Source organism: Sciurus carolinensis, chromosome X, assembly GCF_902686445.1.
Source record: "Sciurus carolinensis chromosome X, mSciCar1.2, whole genome shotgun sequence".
Taxonomy (NCBI): domain Eukaryota; kingdom Metazoa; phylum Chordata; class Mammalia; order Rodentia; family Sciuridae; genus Sciurus; species Sciurus carolinensis.
The window spans coordinates 67,917,244-67,939,863 of record NC_062232.1 but is presented as its reverse complement, the minus strand read 5'-3'; the positions used below and the strand labels follow the sequence as shown (position 1 = coordinate 67,939,863).

Here is a 22,620-nt window from a genome sequence, read left to right as displayed (position 1 = left end):
GAGGACCAAACTTTTAACATATGAGGTTTTTGGGAATATTCCATATCCAAATTATAACACAATACCAATGTGTAAAAATCAGTAATGTTTCTGTATGATATTTCCAAAATATGCATCTGATAACACTGAATTTTTAGAAAAAAAGATAAAAAAGTTTACAACCATCATAAAAAGTAAAACAACTAGGAATAAATTTAAGCATATAAGTGAAAGAGCTGTACATCAAATCCTATAAATATTGATGGAAGAAATTAAAGAAGATACAATTAAATGCAAAAGGTATCCCATATTCATGAACTAAAATAATTAATATTCTTACAACGAATATTATGAATGAATTGCAATGTACAGATACAATGCAATTCTTATCAAATTTCTAATGTCCTTTTTCATGGAAATAGAAAAAGCATCCTAAAAAGTTCATCTAACTACAAATGACAGAATAGCTAAAGCAATATTAAGCAAAAGGAATAAAGCTAGAAGCGTCAAAATACTGTATTTCAAAATGTACTAATAAACACATAGTAATTAAAATAACATGATGGTGGTTTCAAAATATACTTTCAAATAACTGTACAAAATAGGGAGCCTAAAAATAAACCTACATATCTCTGATAAATTTATTTTAAACAAAGGTGCTAAGAACGAACCATGATGCTATGAGTGATGATATTTTGGGTATGAACTCAAGGCACAAACAATAAAAGCAAATATTGGCAAGCAGATGAAATCCAAATAAAACCTTCTCCACATCCAAGGAAACAATCAACAGAGTGAGGACACAACCTATATAATGGGAGAAAATATTTACAAGCATACATCTGATAAAGTATCAGTACCTAAAATATATAAAGAATTCAAAAACCTCAATAGCAATGAAATTCATAACCTGATTTTAAAATGGTCAAAAATCCTTTATAGACATTTCCCAAGAAAGGCATATTGTGACCAAAAAGTATGTGAAGTATATTATTTAATTTCAATAATTTTTATGGAAGTGACAAATAGTACTATAGAGAGATGTCATATCACACCTTTTTGAATGGCTACTACCAGAAATACAATGGATAAAATTGTTAGTGTAATTAGAGAAGAGGGAGTACATCCACACTGTTGATGGTAATGTGAATTAGAATAGTTATTATGGAAAAAGTATGGATTTTACTCAGAAAATTCAACGATATAAATGCCATGATCCCACAATTCCAGCTCTTAGCATATATCCAAAGGAAATTAAATCAGTATGCTGAAGAGATATTTGTACATTCATGTTCATTGAGCATTATTCACAACAGCTAATATGTGGAGTCAATCTTACCTTAGGGTCCTTCAATGGATAAAGAAATCTGTCTCTGTCTCTCTCTCTTTCTTTCTCTCTCTCTCTCATTGAAACACACACACGCACACACACACACACACACACACACACACACAAACAGCAATATACAATTCAGCCTTATAAAATAAGGAAAATTGTCATCACCAACAACACTGATGAAACTGGAGGATGTTATGTTTAGTGAAATAAGCCAGACACAGAAAGACAAATATCACATGATCTCACTCATATATGGAATCTAAAGAGTTAAACTGATAGAAGTAGAGATCAGTACAGTGGTTACTGAGGGCTGGAGGGAGGAGTTGGGAAGATTTTGGTCAAATTATACAAAACTTCAGTTATATAATAGGAAGAAATTCAGGAGAGCAAGTGTTCATTACGGTGGCTATATTTAATAACTATATTGTATTCTTAAAAATCAACAAGAAAGGGCTCAGGTCATTGAAATCCCGTTATTAAAATCAACTCCAGAAGAAAGAACCTGATAAACCAAGCACAATGGAAGATATGGGAAAGCTGACCAAAAACTATTATCTTGCAGACCACCCGGTTCAGCCGGTGTCGCAGTTTTAAAAAAAATAATCCTTCATGAAGAAAAAAGATCTGAAGCAATATGATGGATTCAGAAGCTCATGAAAAGAGGACACTAATCCTTACATCTTCAAAACAAGACATCTTACCTCACATTAAAAATGTTGATGAGATGAAGAATTACTTGTGTGGCTGCTGAGCAGCTTTCAACAACATAGCGATCATATTTCCCATTCAAAAGATCCTTCTTTGACAGCAGCTCTATGGAATCAAAACCTGCAATTCTCAGTTGAGGAGGCATGAATTTAGAAACTTGTATGGTGGAATCCTTCCACCATTAATGTGGAAAACAACCACCATGGCACTTATGTTTGTGCTGTATGATGATTTTATTTGTCTTGCTTTCTCCAAAAGTACATCAGTGCCCCAGAGTTTGCAACACATGGTGTGGTGGCAGTACTTGCAGAAATAACAGAAGCCATTTTCACTGCACTGGAAAGAGTTCAAACATTGTTTCAAGACCACAAGCATCAGGACAACTTCACAAACACTTATCTGTCTCTCAGGGCACTGAAATGCCATGGAATTGGACAATATTTCTAGGTTCAGTGCTCATTCTTTTCTGTAATGGATTCAACAATGTCCTTTTATTTGGTCTTTGAGGTTCCATTAAGGAGCACCTGTCCACCACAATGACTCACAGTGCTCATTTGGTCAATGACTTTATCTGTGGAGGTCTATTGGGTGCCATGTTGGTATTCTTGTTTTTTTCCAGTTAATATTGTAAAAACTGGAATACAGTCTCAGATGGTTGGGGAATTTCAGTCTTTCCCCAAGATTATCAAAACGATCTGGCTAGAATGGGACAGGAAACTGACAAATCTTTTCAGAGGTGTCCATCTGTATAACCATTGGTCTCTCATCTCTTTGGGCAAAATCAATGCTACTTATGAGTTCTTGTTAAATTTTATATGAGAAAAGTCATTGGTGAAATGCCATGTATCAACTAAATAGACCTAAGAATGTAGTTTGCTCTTGTTTCTAATTGTCTCAAATATAAATTGGTGTCACTAAGTCCAGGCTCCATGAATTATGGGCAAAGTTAATTTCCTTAAGCCTTAATAACAAAAATAAAAACAATAAAAAGTTTCAGTAGGAAAACCAAAGCAAACTAAACCAAAACAAAAATCACCAAGTAAGAAGATTCTACATGTTCTTATTCCCCCAAAATGATATGTGAAATAATGCATATGTCAATAAGCTCCTGCATTATATATAATATATATGATTCATGTTTATTAATTTTTTAAATAAGAAAATAAAAGAGTAATACTTTTTTTTAAAAAAAAAAAAAGATGACTTGTAGCTGGGTGTGTTGGTGTATACCTATAATCCCAGCATCTCAGGAGGCTGAGGCAGGAAGATAGCAAGTTCAAAGCTAGCCTCAGTAATGGCAAGGTACTAACCAACTCAGTGATACTCTGTCTCTAAATAAAATTCAAAATAGGGTTGGGGATGTGGCTCAGTGATCAAGTGCCCCTAAGTTTAATCCCTAGTACCAAAAAAATTAAATAAATAAAAATAAAATAAAATAAAAAGGACTGGGGATGTTGGGATGTAACTCCATGGTAAGCACCTCTGGGTATAATCCCCAAAAAAGGTGATATGCATATGGCAAATAACAGTATGAAAATATGCTCTACATTTTATGGCATCAGGGAAATGCAAATTAACACAAAAATTAATACTACTGTAAGATAGTTCTTCACAGATATGAGAATTGCCCACATGCAGATCATTAACAATAACACATCCTAGTGGAGATGTAGATAACAGGAACTCTCATTCATTCTGGTGTGAATGCAAAAAGTAAACTTATATTCATATACAGTTTAGTAGTTTCTTCAAAACTAAATATACTCTTAGTTCCCAACCAGTAATTATGCTCCTTAGCACTTATGCAAAACTGTTGAAAATCTATTCACAAAACTCCTGCACACATTCGTAGAATCTTTATTCAATAATGCTGGTATTTGTAAATAATAAAGTGCCCTTCAGTAGGCAATTGCTTAAATAAACTGTGGCACATCAAGACAATGGAATATTATTGATTTCTAATAGGAAATGAGTATAAAACCATGAAATATGAAACATAAATTCATATTAGTAATTGAAGGTATCTAAAAGGATATATTCAATTTGATTCCAAACATATTCTAGAAAGGAAGAACTATAGAGATAATGGAAGGATAAGTGTTTGCCAGTAATTACAAGAGAGGAAGAGTGGAATAGGTGGTGCACAGTGGAATAGAGGGCAGTAAAATCACTCTATCTGGTGCTACAATGGTAGATACATGTCTTTATATATTTTTGGAAATGCATCAAATGTGCAAAACAAAGGTGAACTCTAGTGTAATCTATGAACTTTGAGTGATAATGATGTAATAGTGTAGTTTTATCAACTAAAATAAATGTGCCATTTGTAAGAACCCAGAAACCACTCCGGACACGGGAACTCACATAAGAGAGTTTATTAAGCAAACAGGAAGAGTGTTTCCCTGAAGGGTAAGAGAGAAAATGACAGGAAAAGAGAGAGAGAGAGAGAGCTTGCACAAGAGAGAGAGTGGAAGTCAGGAGGAGAGAGCATGAAAGCGAGGAGGAGAGAGAGAGAAAATGGCGGGGGAGCTATTCTTAAGCAGTGGAATTCCGCAGGCTAACAAGGACCATTAATGGAGAAGACGCTACACATAATACTTTTGAATAGTTGTGGGAAACTAAGAAAAATGATGATGTCAGTTGGTTGCTTCTGGCTTCACTGGACAAAGTAACAAAGGAGGCAGATGAGCTCAGAAATCAGTTTATCAGCTGCAGACGTGCATAACTGATCTGAAAGCTGATAAGTGTGTTCTGAAGGAGACTCTTCTTTCTTGTAGTAATAAGGCTGAGGTGGCTGAAAACCAAACACAAACCCTTGTCCTGCAATTGGCTGAATTAAGATGAAAGTTTAACTCTCAGCCTTGGAAGGTGTCTGAGGTTAAAATGAGAGCATGCTTGGAAAAGAATGGGTTCCTGCAATTTGGGATTGTGATATATGGGAGGAGCCTGAAGGGGCTGGGGACATTGAACCCCCATATTCTGATGAGTTTATTTTTGCCAGAAGTTGTTGAGACCCACCCTTAGCCATGACTTAAGCATCCCTACCCCCACCCTCTGTGGCACTGGCTTCTCCACCCTCCCTGGAGGGAACTAATCCTGCTTTGATTATAGAAACAGTAAAAACCTTCTGTGATTCAGTTACTCAGCATGAAGATGTTGATACTACTCAGGACTCACCCTCACCATCCTCTTTTACCTCCAGGCCTATAACTAGATCCAAATCTAAGCAGGTTCCCAGAGGTGAGGTACAGAGTGTGACCTACATGGAAGTACAGACACTCCAAAGGAACTTCTTGAGTTTTCTAATTCATACAACCAGAGATCTAGGGAACATGTGTGGGAATGGATTTTAAGAGTATTGGATAATGGTGGAAGGAACATAAGTTTAGATCAGGCTGAATTTATAGATATTGGTCCATTAAGCAGGGATTCTAGATTTAATGTAATAACTCACAATATTGAAAAGGTACTAATAATTTGTTTGGCTGGTTGGCTAAAATATGAATCCATAGATGGCCTACTATAAATGAGTTGGAAATTCCTGACATTCCTTGGTTTACTGTTGATGAGGGAACTCAGAGACTCAGATAGATGGGAATGGTGGAGTGGATCTGTCATGTATGACTTTCTCCTCCATACTTGGGGGGGGTCCAGAAAATGTGCACTTCACCAAAACTATAAGAAACAAATTTGTGAGGGGAACACCAGTATCCTTGAAGAGCTCTGCTGTTGCTCTTCTTTGTATGCCAGACTTTACTGTGGGAGTTGCAGTCAACCAATAGTAAGACTTAAATGCAATGTGAATGATTGAATCTTGGGGAGGAAGAGGACAACTGGAAGCCCTCAATTGCCGTTGACAGGGTGGTTGTAGTTACCATAATGGACAGCAAAGGGGAAGAAATGGACACAATGTTCTGACTCATGTAGATCTCTAGCGTTGGCTAATTAATCATGGTGTTTCTAGACCAAATAGATGGGAAACTTACTTGAATTATATAAGCAGAAAAATTCCAGGGTAAATGTACAAAAGTCTGCCCTGGACCATAGGAGCAGAGAATCACAGCCCCTCTACCACTTCCCAGATTTAAGTCAATTTACTAATCCAGAACCCTTAGAATGAAGGAGAGGCCAAGTTCTCTTGAGGAAGGACCGTGGTGTAGTACCAGAAATCTTTACTGTTAATCTTTCTCCCATTCTTCTCCAAGAGAACCTAAGACCTATGACAAGAGTAACTGTGCATTGGGGAAAAGGCAATGATCAGAACTTTCGGGGACTACTAGACACAGGCTCTGAATTGACATCGATTCCGGGGGACCCAAAATGTTATTGTAACCCTCCAATAAAAGTAGGGACTTACAGAAGTCAGGTGATCAATGGAGTTTTGGCCAAGGTCTGACTTACAGTGGGTCCAGTGGGCCCCTTAATTCATCCTGGGGTTATTTCGTCAGTTCCTGAATGTGTAATCAGGATAGATATACTTAGTACTTGGCAAAACTCCCACATTGACTCCCTAACCTGTGGAGTGAGAGCTATTATGTTGGAAAAGGCCAAATGGAAGCCTCTAGCATTGCCTGTACCTGGGGAATTAGTGAATCAAAAGCAACATCACATTCCTGGAGATCAGTGCCACCATCAAGAACTTGAAGGATGAAGGGGTGGGGATTGTTAGGGTGGTCCCAGGCAGATGGATGGGGGACAAGGCATCAGGCAGCCCAGGCATGCGCAATAACCCGCACATGCGTGAAGGAACAATCAATCAGGTGCTGACAGTTAAACTCTAATGAGGCCTTGCAATCGCCTGGCGGTCAGCAGAGTCCCCAGCCAATCCCAGAACGACACGAGGTCCTCGGGCTTCCCCTGCCCACCCTGGACTATAAAGGTGCCACCCAGTCAGGGCTGTGGATGACTTCTCCGGCCCTCACCTGGGTGGACTGGTGAACCTCGCTGGAGAGCCGACCCAATAAAGTTCCTTTTAATTACTTCTAGCCTATTTCTCCTTCAGTTACCTCCATCTTATCTTAAAATGATTCCCACTACATCCCCTATAACTCTCATATTTGACCTGTGCAGAAGACATATGGGACTCGGAGAATGACAGTTGATTATCATAAACATAATCAGGTGGCGACTCCAATTGCAGGTGCTGTATCAGATGAGGTTTCTTTGTTTGAACAGATTATACCTCTCCTGGTACCTGATATGTGGCTATTGATTTGGCAAATGCTTTCTTTTCTCCATTGTGGTACATAAGGGAAACCAAAAATAATTTGTTTTCAGCTGGCAAGGCCAGCAATGTACCTTCACTGTCCTTCCTCAGGGGTATGTCAACTCTCCTGCACTCTGTCGCACCTTAGTTTGCAGAGATCTTGACCATCTTTCTCTTCCACAAGGTATTAACACTGGTTCATTATATCAATGACATTATGTTGATTGTACTTGCTAATGGAGCATTTGCATATCAGAGGATGGGCAATAAATCCCACTAAAATTCAGTGGGCTTCAACTTCAGTAAAGTTTCTAGTAGTTCAGTGGTGTGGGGCCTGCTGAGATATTCCTTCTAAAGTAAAGGATAAGTTGTTGCATCTGGCCCCTTCTACAAATAAGAAAGAAACACAATGCCTAATGGGCCTATTTGGATTTTGGAGGCAGCACATTCCTCATTTGGTTTTGTTACTTTGGGCCTTCTACTAAGTGACTAGAAAATCTTCCTGTTTTGGGTGGAGTGCAGAACAGGAGTAGGTCTAGGCTGCTTTGCAAGCTGCTCTGCCAGTTAGGCCATATAACCCAGCAGAACCAATGGTATTCAAAGTATCAGTGGCAGATAAGGATGCTGTCTGGAACCTTTGGCTGGCACCCATAGGTGAATCACAGAGGAGGCCATCGGGATTTTTGAGCAAGGCCCTAACATCATATTCAGAAAACTGTTCTTCCTTTTGAGAAACAGCTCTTGGCCTGCTACTGGGCATTAGTGGAAACTGAATACTTGACCATAGGTGAGCAGGTTGCCATGCAACCTGAGCTGCACATCATGAACTGGGTGTTATCTGATCCACAAAGCCATAAAGTTGGATGTGTGCAACAGCACTCCATCATCAAGTGGAAGTGGTACGTTTGTGATGGGGCACAGGTGGGACCCGAAGGCACACGTAGTTTGCATGAAGAAGTGGCACAAATGCCCATGGTTCCTACTCCAGTTTCAGTACTTGCTGTCCCTCAGCATGAACCTATGACTTCATGGGGTATACCTTATGATCAATTAACAGAGGGAGAGAAGACTAGGTCCTGGTTCACAGATGGTTCTGCAAGATGTGCAAGTACCATTCAGAAGTGGACAGCTGAAGGACAGTGGTGAAGGGAAATCTTCACAATGGGCCGAACTTTGTGCAGTGCATCTGGTTGTGCATTTTGCCTGGAAGGACAAGTGGCCAGAGATATGATTATACACCGACTCATGGACTGTAGCCAATGGTTTGTCTAGGTGGTCATGGAACTGGAAAGAGCATCAGTGGAAAATTCGTGACAAAGACATTTGGGGAAGAAGTATGTGGATAGGCCTCACTGAATAGGCAAAGGATGTGAAGATACTTGTGTCTCATGTAAATACCCAACAAAAGGTAACCTAAGCAGGGGAGGATTTTAATAATCAGCTAGATAGGATGATCTGATCTGTGGATAGCAGTCAACCTCTTTCCCTAGCCACCCCTGTCATTGCCCCATGGGCTCATGAACAAAGTGGTCATGGTGGCAGGGATGGCGGTTATGCATGAGATCAGCAGCTTGGACTTACACTCACCAAAGTTTATTTGGCTACACCTACTGCTGAGTACACAATTTGCTAGCAGCAGAGACCAGTGCTAAGCCCCCAACATGGCATCATTTCCCTGGGAGATCAGCCAGCAACCTGGTGGCAGTTTGATTATATTGGACCATCATGGAAGGGGCAGCAGTTTGTCCTTACTGATATAGACACTTATTCTGGGTATGAATTTTCCTTCCCTGCACATAGTACTTCAGCCATAGTGGAGTTTACAGAATGCCTTATCCATTATCATGGTATTCTGCACAGCATTTCTTCAGACAAAGGAACTCACTTCACAGCCAAAGAAGTGAGGCAAAGGGCTCATGCTTATGGGATTCACTGGTCTTATCATGTCCCCCACCATCCTGAAGCAGTTGGTTTGATAGAACTGTGGAATGGACTCTTGAAGACACATTTACCACCCCAGCTAGGTGGCAATACCTTGTAGGGCTGGGGCAAGGTTTTTCAGAATGCTGTCTATACTCCGAATTAGCATCCACTGTATGGTACTGTCTCTCCTATTGCTAGAATTCATGGGTCCAGGAAACAAGGGGTTGAAACAAAAATGCTACCACTCACCATTATCCTTACTAACACACTAGGACAGTTTTTGCTTCCTGTCCCTGCAACCTTATGCTCTGCAGGCCTGGAAGTCTTAGTTCTAGAAGGAGGAATGCTTCACCTGGGAGATATAACAATGATTTCATTAAACTGGAAGTTAGGACTTGCCCCTGGCCACTTTGGGCTCTTTATGCCTCTGAGTCAACAGGCTATAAAGGAAGTTACAGTGCTGGTGGGGGCGATTAACCCAGATTACCAAGGAGACATTGGACTGTTACTCCACAATAGAGGTAAGGAAGTGCACACCTGCAGTTCCAGAGATTCCTTAGGTGTCTCTTGGTATTACCCTGTCCTGTTATTAAGGTCAATCAGAAAAAAACTACAACAACCCAATCCAAGCAAGATGACAAATGTCTCAGATCCTTTAGGAATGAAGGTGTGGCTCATACCTCCATGTAAAGAGCCAAGACCTGCTGAGGTGCTTGCTGAAGTTAGAGGGAATACAGAATGGGTAGTAGAAGAAGGTAGTAATAATATCAACTATGGCCATGTGACCAGATACAGAAATAAGGATTGTAATTGCCATGGGTATTTCTTCCCTATTCCGTTAAGAATATGTTTGTGCATACTTACACATGCATTAAGAGGAAGTGTTTGTTATTTTCCTGTTGTTCATCATGTAATGTAGTATTGATTGACTTAACATCAGTAATGTTTCTGTTTTTTCTTCTGTTCTGGGGAGAGAACTAGTATGTTTTTGGTTCTATGAAGGACAGTTATGTTATGTGGAATTATTAACTGTTATTGTGTTGGTTTGGAGATTAAGTATGATGTAAAGAGTCATGTTTGGATATCAAGTTGAAAAGGGATGGACTTGTAATAGTTAATTTGAATTGTCAACTTGATTGCATTAAAAGATGCTGTTGATTAAGAGACTTCTGGGTGTAGCAATAACAGTGTGTCTAGGAATGATTGGAATGTGGAATAGTGAACTGAAGTAGAGACGCTCTGTAAGCATAGGCAGCACCGCCCAACATGATGGTGACTTGGAAGGAATAAAAGTTGAAAGAATAAGGAAGCATATGCACTGCAAGCCCAACTCTTCTTGAATGGGTTCTTGATGGCTGCTTCAATCCTCTGAGGATATCAGACTCCCACTTCTTCACTCTTCCAAAGCAGACTCTGCTGGTGATTCTCCAGATAGTTTCCAGAAGCCCTGGTCTCAGACCAGCAGAGTAGACATCCAAGGGAATTGGATCATTTAAGTCTCCAAAACTACTAAATGTGTGATCTTGAATAAGTCACTACCATCTCAGACTTAATTTTCTATCTGGGAAATATAATGTAGAAGCAAATTAACTCTACATTTCTTCAGGTCTACAATTCTATGAGGATCCAAACAGTAGAGGCATCTGAATCTCCAGTTGTTTTAAGCAATAATTATGTAATTGCCCTAATCTTAATTTTTGCTTCTGAGAGAGAAAGTATTGTTCTCTTTCTTGAGGGTAAGAGTGTTGGAAACAAATGTCAAATAATATGATTTCAGTAACCAGTATTATAAATGGAATCAGGCATTCTAAAAGGAATGCAGCACATATATATCTATGCAAAATGATTTTATATAGTTTGTAGATGAAAGTTTTAAATTTTAATTATTAATTTAATGCATAAAACAACAATATAATTAGATTGGGCTATTAATCTAAATCTTGCACAAAGAGTTCAGCTAAATATTACCAACAATCTGATTGGCATTAACCAATCAGAAGAATGAATGATAAAAGAGGGGAAATTTCTCAAAATCTCATGAGTCACATGTTACCCTTTTGTTGTTGGATCACACAGGAAGGAGAGTATGCTAAGGGTCCTTAAAGATACAGTGATTTATTAACCATATGGAAAATTTTTAATTTTTTAAAACTGATAATGTATACTAGTTCATATTGATAAACTAATACATCTGACTTTAGAACTTCAAACATTTGATTTCATGTTTATTATTTTTGAGAGTGAAGCTCATATAAATATTTAAACTATAAGAGTCAACTTGAGGATAATGTTGAGTACCAAAAAATGTAAGTAACATTTAGGTAATGCAAAAATTTCAAAGATGAACTGACAACAGTGGTGCACACATGTAATCCCAGTGACTTGAGGGGTGGAGGCAGGATTATCATAAGTTCAAAGCCAGCTTCAGCAATTTAGCCAGGTCCTAGGTAACTTAGTAAGACCTCTCTCAAAATAAAAAAAATAAAATAAAATAGGAAAGAATGGGCATGTGGCTCAGTGGTTAAGTGCCCCTGGGTTCAATCCCTGGTACTCACCCCCAAAAAATACAAATGTGATAAGCACATGATTCAAATTTGGAAATACCTCATTCAGTAATATTGTCCAAAAACCAGCTAGATGACACATACATACGTGCATACAAATGCACATTTTTATCCTCTTCATAGAAAATCAGTATCAATTCAGTAAAGTAGATACTAATAAAAAGTAGTAAGGGACTCTTAGAATCAGAAATGTTAATTCAGTAATAGTAAAAAATATCAAAAATATTTCCCCTGATCATCACTAGAGGATACTAATGGTCATTCATCTCTATTATTTTCTCAAAAACTCATATTCATGTTTGTGAAGTAAAGATTCTGAAAAGTAGCTATTCATTTCATCAGTTGTAACCATGTAAACAAAATTGCATTTCAGAGTCCATTGATTTAAAAAAAAACTCACTAAATAAATAGCACATTAAAATGACATTAAGGGGTAGAATATTTGGTGTGATGCATGGAGAATTAGTTACTTAATTTTCATTAGTGGTAATGGATGTAATTCACCTTAGATCAGGCCCTCAATATTAGAGTCAGCCCAATAGTAAAAGAAGAAATGCTAAATCAAGCCTTAAAATCTAATAGAAAAGGTAATGGAGTTTCCCATTCTTTTTCACCACTATGACCTTACTCATGTACTCTAGGGGAGTCCTCCTCTAACTGAATCCCTGGTGTAAGCATACTTTCTTTCAGCTTTCCATCTAACAAGAGTTGACATTCTTATCATCCATTACATGCCACACACACAATGCATATCGTTTCTCCTTTTCATAATATTAACATCTATTCAGTAGTGTAGATGCTAATAAAATATCCTAAGGGACTCAAAGAGAGTCAGAAACATTAATGAAGTAACAGGGATAAATAAGGAGGATGTTTTCCCCAGGTAGTCATCATGCAGTCCTAAAGGTCAATCAACCATATCAATTGATTTCTTAAAAGCTCATATTCATTTTTGTGAAGTGAATTAAGGTATTACCATCTTCAAAATTGGAATCTATAAAGAAGTTTTATATTCTATTAATAGGTTGTAATATTATTCCAAGTCAGGTCTTGTTGGGGGAGAGTAGCACATAAAATGATAATTACAGCTACTGTTAAACGTAGTAATGCCTATATAATAATGCTCCCCAGAATCAGTTCCTATAGTTATTATTTAGAAATTAAAGTGCCAAAAACATACTAATAATGATAATGATTTATATTTCTCTTTTTAATAAGATATTGTTACTGGCTTTTAATTGCAAAACTAATGATAAGCTAATAAAGCATAAATAATGTCTTTTTTCTTACTTTATAACTGAGCATGTAAGAAACTTTCTGTTTTTTTATTTTTCTCTTACCTCTAGTCACTTCTTCTCAATCTACATGATAGTTTTTACTCTTTATTCTAAATTCTACAAACTGGAATATTCCAGCTATTAGAGCTTCATCTTTGAAACTCTTCTTTCCATAACTGGAGGTATTCCTTTGATATCTTCATTTAGTATCAAAGTATTATATATCAACTATATGGTGATGACTCTCCAATGTATATCTCCAACTCATATCTAGCCCTTAATCTCCTGGATTGTGTGTGCAACTGCCTATTCCTCATTTCCATTAAGTTATGTAACAGGATTCAGAAGTCTAACATGTACAAATGTTGACTCATGTTGTCTTCCTACTTTCTTTACCATTTCTGTAATTTTGCAGTGATTTTCCAGTTGTTCAGGCAAAAATACCTGGTGTCTTTCTTGACTCCTCTTACTTTTCCATAGTTTACATATAATTTGCCAGTAGATTCTGCTGACTCTGCCATCAAAGTATATTCTGAGTTGAGGCACATCTTTCAACCTGTACCGATATGACCTTTATGCAAATGACTTTGATTATTGCAATAGACTTCTAACTGGACTGCTTCTATCAGCCTTGATACTTCAGTCTATTCTAATCATTCTCAGTGCACTAACTAAATTGCTCATATTAAAATGTAAATCAGGTCATGACATTATTGCTCAGAATCTTCCAAGTTAGTTATTTCCTTATATTTCTTAAGAGCTAAACTCTTTATAATGAACTACAAATCATTATGTAATGTACCTATTTCCCTACCTTCAAAGTAAAAAGGAGACAAAATACTTCTCTATCATTATCTTTTGTAACTCTCCATTTTGTACATTCTTACTCAATCTTACTAGCTTCCTTGTTGTTTCATGACACATCAGACTAAATTCTAACTCAGTTTTCCTATATTCTATTTGCTTTGCCTGGAAAGATCTTCCTTCATATTCCTTCCTTCATGATTCAAACATTCCCTTTCTTCAGCTCTTCGTCCAACTATTGTTTGTTCTATAAAAGACATTTTCTTGAAGCTCTAGTATTTTAAACTGATGTCTTCCACTTTCTATGTCATGTTCCTGATTTATTTTTCACCTTGAAATTTATCATCTTTAATATATCATATATGTTACTTATTTACCTTTTATTATCAGTCTCTTCAACTAGTATGCATGTTCCATGTACAGGGATGTTTATCTGCTACGTTCATTTCTATATCTACAGGGTATATATGGTGTTTGGAACATTGTACACAATCAATAAATATTTTATGTGCACATTATTAAATGTAGGAATGAATGCATGGCAGACATCTGAGAACTTTAGAGGGTGTTGCAGACACTAATTTACATGTGGCTACGAAGTATTGTCTTGATCAAATGTTTGAAATTCTTAATTTACAATAAGTGAATCAAGTATGGAAGTGTGTACTGAGAATTACAAGTTAGGTGATCACTTGTGCAATTTGCACAAGTGCAAGTGGAAGTTTGCATTGAAGGGATTTAGGTAATTGCTTAATAAGTAATGGTTATATTTCACTGTCAAGAGTTCAGATTTCATTACATATACTGATTGCTTGCAACATTTTCCTTGACAGATTTTGTCTGTATAGAGTTATGACTCCAGGCCACAAAAGTTTAAATGTCTTATAAAAATATGAGGTAATTATTTGATATAAGTAAATATTCTCATTCATTCCTGAATGCAGGAAATAAAGTTGTTGTGACTAATATTTTATATTTCTTTGGCATTAATTGCAACAATGTAGAACACTGGAAAAGAGAAGACATTTCTTTAGTTAATATAGCTTTGTGTAAATTTAAAAATTTTTGAATAGAATAATGAAAAAGTTGCCTTTTGTTTTCATTTTATTTGATATTATCTCACTAAGTGCCAAAGAATGAGGGATTGTCATCCATCTAAATGTATTTACAAATCATTAAAGTTTCTTCTGATTAAATAACAAAGCACTGTAACTTTGCTCAAACAAATAATTAAGTAATATGATCAATTAATTGTGTCCTAAAGAGTAATCATTATGTTTGGGGGAAAAGAGAATAATATCTGATATTAAATATCTTCCATACCCAGGACAAAGTGTAATTGCACAAGTGGTATAAAGATGAGATAACAGAAATAGGGATAATATACAAGTCAATATAAATAGAACAACTGTATTTTGAAGATAAAATGACAATCTCAGAAATATTTTATTTCATGAGAAATAGGGGAATGAAAATATCTGATTAATTTCTGGCACATGACTATTATACTATTCACATTACTTGAAATTTTCCTGGTTACATATAAACTTTGATATTTAGAGGTAATATAAAGCATCTTTTAGATAATCATTATATGCTGCCTCTCAACTCCTAGATATATATTCATATTTACATTGGAATACATATAAACATGTATATTATATACATACATATATATGTATACTTAGCAGAATTTTAGAGTCATAGAAAAATTAAACAGAAAGTATATATTTTTCACACACCTTGTTCTAGACAAAGTTTTTTACCCCTCAAACTTATATGAATCCCTAACCCTTTGTGTGATTCCACTTGGAGATAAGGAGTATCTGGAAAAAATTAAGGTAACAAAGTCACAAGGGTGAAGAATCTGATCTGATAGAATGTATTCATATATTTATAAGAGGAGACACCAGGGAGAGGTATGTGTGAGGTTGTGTGTATGTGTGTGTGTAGGGGGGTGTCTCAGTCCTTTCCTTATCACTCTCTCACCTTTCTGACACATGAAAATGCAGGGAGAAAGAAAATATCCACAGTAAGGGAGCACTCACCAAAAACAAAATCAATACTTTGATTTTTGATTTTCTATTCTCCAGAAATGTTAGAAATATATTTATGTTGATTAAGTCACTCAGTCTGTAATAGTTTAGTAGCTCATGCAAACTAATACTGATCATGTCTCTCACATCACATGGTTTCTTCTACTATATCTTCATTAGAATGCTGCATTTTTTAACAACTGATCAATATATATTACATGCTATTTTCAACCATATTTCATAGTTTGTTGTACTATGACATAGTTGTACAATCTTTGTCTTGTACAGTTTTATGTACCCATAATTATAGTGCTATTTATATATGTACATAGACCTTTAAAGATCTAGTGTATTCATATATGTACATAGACCTTTAAAGCTCTGTGCTTCAGTTATTCAACTCTCCCTCCTCTAACCTCCTTGCAATCACTAATTTTTTATTGCCTTCATGTTTTTTCTTCAGAATATCATACAGTATATAACCTTGTCAGACTGTGATCTTTCACTTGGCAATGAGTCCAAGTTTCCCCCAATTACTCTGTGCTTGATTTTTATCATTGAATAATTTTCCAGTGGCATGTTGTATAGCTATACCACTGTTGGTTTATCGATTCACTGACTGAAGAATATTTTGTTACATATAAGTTTCAGTAATAATGAAAGCTGCTGTAAATATTTGTGGACTGGTTTTTGATTTACATAAGTTTTCAACTCATTTGTTTAAATACCATAAATTGCAATCATTTGGATATGTAATAAGACTCTGTTTAGCTTTATTAGAAACTGTCAAACTGTCTTACAAAGTTGCTGTGTTATTTTGCATTCACATCATCAACTTGCCAGTTATTGAATGTTGTCATTGTTTGGAATTTTACTTATTCCAAAGGGTGTGTGGTAAAATCTATTGTTGTTTTAATTTTTTAATTAACAAATCTCTAATGATGTATGTTGCTGAGAATCTTTCATTTGCTTTTTTTTTTTTTTTTTTTTTTCCTGGTACCAGGGATTGAACTCAGGGACACTTAACCACTAATCCACATTCCCAGCCCTTTTCCTGTACTTTATTTAGAGACAGGGTCTCACTGAGTTCCTTAGCATCTTGCTAAGTTGCTGAGACTGGCTTTGAACATGTGTTCCTCTTGCTTCAGCCTCTCAAGCTGCTGGGATTACAGGTGTGTGCCACTGCACTGGCTCATATGCTTATTTTTCATCTGTGCATTTCCAGTGGTGAGGGATCCATTCAGGTCTTTTCTCCATTTGCCCATTTTTTAATCAGCATGTTAGTTTTCTTATTTTTCAATCTTAAGATTTCTTTGGATATTTCGGATATCAGTCCATTCTCAGATGTATGTTTTACAAAAATTGTCTCACAGTCTATTATTGAGTTTTTATACCTTTAACACTGTCCTTCACAGAACAAAAGATTTTAATTTTAATTAATCCCACTTCTCTATTTTTTTTTTCAGGGGGTTTGCTTATAGTGTCATATTTAAAAATTAATTTCTAAAACCATCACTTAGATTTTCTTGGATATTATCTTCTAGAATTTTTCTTTTTATATATACATCTATACTCTTAATGGATCTTTTTTTTTTTTTGGTACTGGGGATCGAACTCAGGGCCTTGCGCTTGCGAGACAAGCGCTCTACCAGCTGATCTCTCTCCCCAGCTACATCTATACTCTTTTAAAATAGTTTTTATAAAAATTATAAGATCTATGTCTCTATATATTTACTGTAGTTGTCCACTTACACTAACACTACATTTTAATTTTTGTTAGTGAATTGTAGTTCTACATAATATTAGGGTTTATCTTCACATAATTATATAAGCAAGGAATAAAATTTGCTCTAATTCAGTCCCCAGTACTTTCCCTTTCCTTTCCATCCTCCTTGTACCAGTTCCCTTTCCTCTACACTACTGGTCTTCTATTTATTTAGTTATTTTTAAAATTAGTGCATTATAAATATACTTAAAGGTGAAATACACTGTTGTATATTCATATATGTACATATGATATTTTGGTCAGTTTCAGTCCATTATTCCTCTCTTTTCCTGTGCCTCCTCCATTCCCCTCAATTCCCTTCCTCTACACCACTAATCTCTTTTATATTCCCATGGGATCTCGCCTTCTTAAAAGTATCTTCTTTTTTCCATGCCTTTGCTCTTTTGTCAAAGATTGGTTAACTATATTTGTGTGTGTCTAGTTCTGGACTGTCTTTTCTGTTTATTGATTTACTTTTGCTATTTTTTTTTCCAGATCATAAGTTCTTGATTATCAGTTTTACGGTGATGTATGACACTAGATAAGATCACTCCTGTGATGTTTTATTTTTCTTCACTCTTTTACTAGTTACTCTCAGTTCTTTACATTTCAAAATAAGCTTTCAACTCGCTTTGTTAATATCCACAAAATAACTTGCTAAGATTTTGATTGGGATTATATTGAGTATAAAAATCAAGTGGGGTGGAACTGACGTTAATAATACCGGGTCTGCATATCCATCAATATCAAATATTTCCTTTAACTTAGATATTCTTTGATTTTTTTTGTCAGAGTTTTATATTTTTCCTGATATAAATTTACATATATTTTGTAAGATTTATATCTATTTCATATTTAGTGATAATATAAATGATGCATGTTTTTAATTTCAAATTCCAGTAGTGTATTGTTGGTATATAAGGAAATAATTCGCTTTTATGACAGTCTTGAAATGTGTAAACTTGATATAATTTCAGGAGTTCTTTATTCTTTGGTATTTTCTACATAGATTATCATATCTGAAAATACAGTTATATTTCTTCTTTTCAATTAATGATTTTTTTTTCTTTTTCTTGTATTACTGCATTAGCTAAGACTTCTAGCTTAAAGTTCCCAAAGCTTTTCATGCATCTACTGCTATGATCATACAATATTCTTTACCTTTTCAATTCAATTGACTACATTAACTGAGTTAGGAAAAATGGATCAACCTTGTATACCTCTAATAAATCCTACTTGGTAATGATATATAATTCTTTGTATTCTGTGAGATTCTATTTGCTAGTATTTTGTTGAGGATTTTATATTTAGGCTTATGGTCTTTTCTTTTTGTTTCCTGATGTCTTTATCTGATTGTAGTATTAAGGCAATGTCCTTATAAGACTCATTTAGAAAATATTGTCAGTTCTAATTTTTTTGAAGGTATTAGAGATAATTGGTAATTTTTTTTCACTAAATGTTTGGTAAGACTCATATTGAAGTTATTTATGTCTGATACATTTTGCTTGGGAAGAATTGATTCAATTTACGTAAAAAATTTAGACCTATTCATATTTTTTAATGTATGAATATTGGTAGATGGTATTCATCAGTATTCATCAAGGAATTAGTCAATTTCATCTAGGTTATCAAATATTTAGACATAAAGTTACTAATAATCTTTTATTATAATTTTCATGTCCATTGGTGTAATAATTATAGCCTCACTATTATTTCTGAAATTGGGAATTTTTTTGTTGGCCTGAATAGAGATTTGTCAATTCATTAAACTTTTCAAAGAATGAACTTTTGGTTTTATTTGTTTCCTATGTTCATTTTCATTGACTTCTGCTTTGTTATTATATTATTATTCTGCTTATATTGGATTTAGTTTGCTCTCTTTTTAGTTTCCTTAGGAGGAATCTTAGGTTATTGATTTTAATCAAATGTAGTCACAAAATACTATAAATATCCCCCTAAGCATGATTTTTACTACATTCCACACATTTTAGTGCATTTTAAGTACAATTTAATTCACATTTTTAAAAATATCTTGTGAGATAAATTCTTTAACCTGTATTTTGTTTAGAAATATTTTGTTTAATTTCCAAGTATTTGTGTATTTTTATAGCTACCTGTCTGTGATTATTTCTCATTTAATTACATTATGATCTCAAGAGTAGATGTTACATGAGTCTATTTTTTAAATTTTGATGAGGTATATTTTATAGTTCAGAATTTGGTCCATTTTGGAGAATGCTCTGTGTGAGCTTGATTAGACCACTTAGTATTTAGTCGTTGGGTGAAGTAATCTATAAGAGACAATTAGGGTTCGGGATATAGCTCAGTTGGTAAAGTGCTTGCCTGACAAGCACAAGGCCCTCAGTTCAGTACCCACCACCGCAAAAAAAAGAAAAGAAAAAGTGACAATTAGATCCAGTTGAGACTAATGGCACTGCTTACTACAACTAAGGCTTTACTGGTCTTGTGCCTCATGAATCTGGCAATTATTATTAGGTATTGAAGCACCTACCTAATATCATGGATTTATTTATTTCTCCTTGAAGTTTTTGCTTCCTCTATTTTGGTGCTATGTTTTTAGGTACACAGATATTATTGATGGTTGTCTTCTTGAAGAACTGATCCCATTTTCATTATGTATTCACTGTCTTTATCCCTAATAATTTTCCTAGCTCTGAATTCTGCTGTCTGAAATTAATATAGCTACTTTATCTTTCTTTTTATTAATGTTAGTCTGGTATATTTTCTCCATATTTTCCCTTTTTATTTATCTGTATCTATATGTTTAATGTGGATTTCAACTTTTGAATAGCCACCTTCCAATAACTCATGGAAAAGATGAACCAAATGGAAAGAGGAGGCAACATATGTTTGCTAGACTTTTTGAGAACAGGAGTTGTTCCTTTGTCACATATATGCAAGTCAATAAATGGTGATTTTGTAGATATAAAGGGAATGGATACTATTCAAAAAAGAATGCTTTACAAATGCTACCATGAAAAATTGGGATTCTATTAGTATTATTTAACAACCTATTGGCACAGTTGTAAATAAGCAAATTAAGGATAAGCTTCATGTCAAAAGAATTAATGTTTGTATTAAGCCTATTAAGCCCTTTGTGAGCTAACTTCATGAAACTTGAAAGAAAATGAAAAAATCCAACTTCAGTAAAGAGTTTTAATGTTCAAATATGATATGTTGATTCTAATATGTAACATCTATTTTTACGGTGTGTGAGTTAGGTTTATTCAGAGAAACAAACAATAAGAAAGATGGATAGATTATATATGATAAATAGATAGATATTTATCATGATTATGGGGACTGACAAATCACAATGTCTACAGTCAACAAGCTATAGTTCCTGGAAAACTGATGGTATAGTCTCAGTCTGTGTCCAAATTCCCAAGAAACAAGAAATGTGATTAATTATTTCTAATGGAAAATTTGGCAAACTCAAGACCCATGAAGAGACAATTTCAGTTTGAGTTCAAAATCAGGCAAAATACAATGGCCCATTTTAAAGGCCATCAAGCAGGAAGAGTTCCCCTGTTGCTCTAATTTATCTTTAAACTAGTTGCCTGAGATCCTTTCACAATCTTCCTTACTGTATCTACCAACTTGAATGCTCATCTCATCAGACACACCTGCACACACATAACCAGAAATATGTTTTATTAAATATTTGGGCATATGTGGCCCAGTCAAATTGACACATAATATTAACCATGATAGAGTGGTATTTGTTAATACATATACATCTGTGATGTGTTTATTATATTAAAATATTATATTAACTAAACACAAAGTTGGGGACTTGGAAGATAGTGGGGCAAATCTAGGATGCAACCTTTAACTCTCCCACAGTCCAGAAATCAAGCAGTGAAAGAACAGCTAATCAGAGTTATGGGTAATAGAGAAAACACTATAAAACTGAATATTGGACAGTTAGAGACTTGGAGGTACTTGGAATTTGGTTAATGGAGCAGAAAATTAGTATAGAATTATATGATCCCAAATCCTGACCAGGGTAAGACCTGGAGAGAGAGCTTACAATGAGAGAAAAAGGGAGAGGAAAATGCATGAGCTTACTCCTTTAACTACAGTTGGAAAGAAAAGCTGACCATGTTAAAGCATGACAGGAATGCTAAGACCATGAAGGAGATCATAGAGTTTAACCCAAATTGTGAGTTGAAGTTGTGCCAGGATGAATAGCCATTTTATAGAGTTCCTAGCTAGCCAGCCTTCCTAGAAGAAATTAAATCAATACAGTTTCTCCCCACCTAATATGGCAGCAAATAGGCATGGAAGAGGATACACATTAAGAAGGAGTATCAATAATTGGATATTTGCCTAGCCTGGGGCAATGAAGAGAGAGAAGCTCACTAAATGGTATTTTGTATAAAAGTAGAATAAATAATCCTACCAGCAGATGGGTAGAAACACAAACAATACAACAAGGCAAGGAAATGAACCACCTCAAACTGCCCACAACACTTCAACAACTGATTTCATTGATACCAGGGTGGCAGAAAAGTTGGACAAGGAATTTAGAAAGGTTATAGTTAAAATGGTTAACAAACTAAAATAAAATGTCAGGAATGAACTAAGGGAGAAAATAGAGTAAGTTAATGATCATTCCAATAAAAATATATTCTAAAAGAACCAAACAGAAATACTAAAAAAGAATGATTCAATAAATTGAATGAAAAATTCAGTTGAGTTGGGCACAGTGGCACATGCCTGTAATCCCAGTGATTTAGGAAGCTGAGGCAAAGGGATGTGGCTCAGTGGTTTACTGCCCCTGAGTTCAATCCTTGGTACCCACCCCCCAAAAAAAATTCAGTTGAAAGCATCACCAATAGATTAGATCACAGAGAGGACAGATTCTCAGTCCCCATAAAGGAAGTATATAGTCTTTTTAAAAGTCAACAGTAAAGAAAATGTATTAAGAAACCATGACCAGTCAGCATGGTTGTACACGCCTTTAATCCCAGTGGCTCTGGAGGCTGAGGCAGG

General features: G+C 35.4%; 2 pseudogenes; both read left to right on the top strand.

Annotated features, from left to right (window-relative positions):
* Positions 1–1,952: 1,952 nt before the first annotated feature.
* LOC124971328 (mitochondrial nicotinamide adenine dinucleotide transporter SLC25A51-like) lies at positions 1,953–2,845 on the top strand (annotated as a pseudogene).
* A 1,461-nt stretch (positions 2,846–4,306) lies between these two features.
* LOC124971532 (uncharacterized) lies at positions 4,307–9,965 on the top strand (annotated as a pseudogene).
* Positions 9,966–22,620: the final 12,655 nt, after the last annotated feature.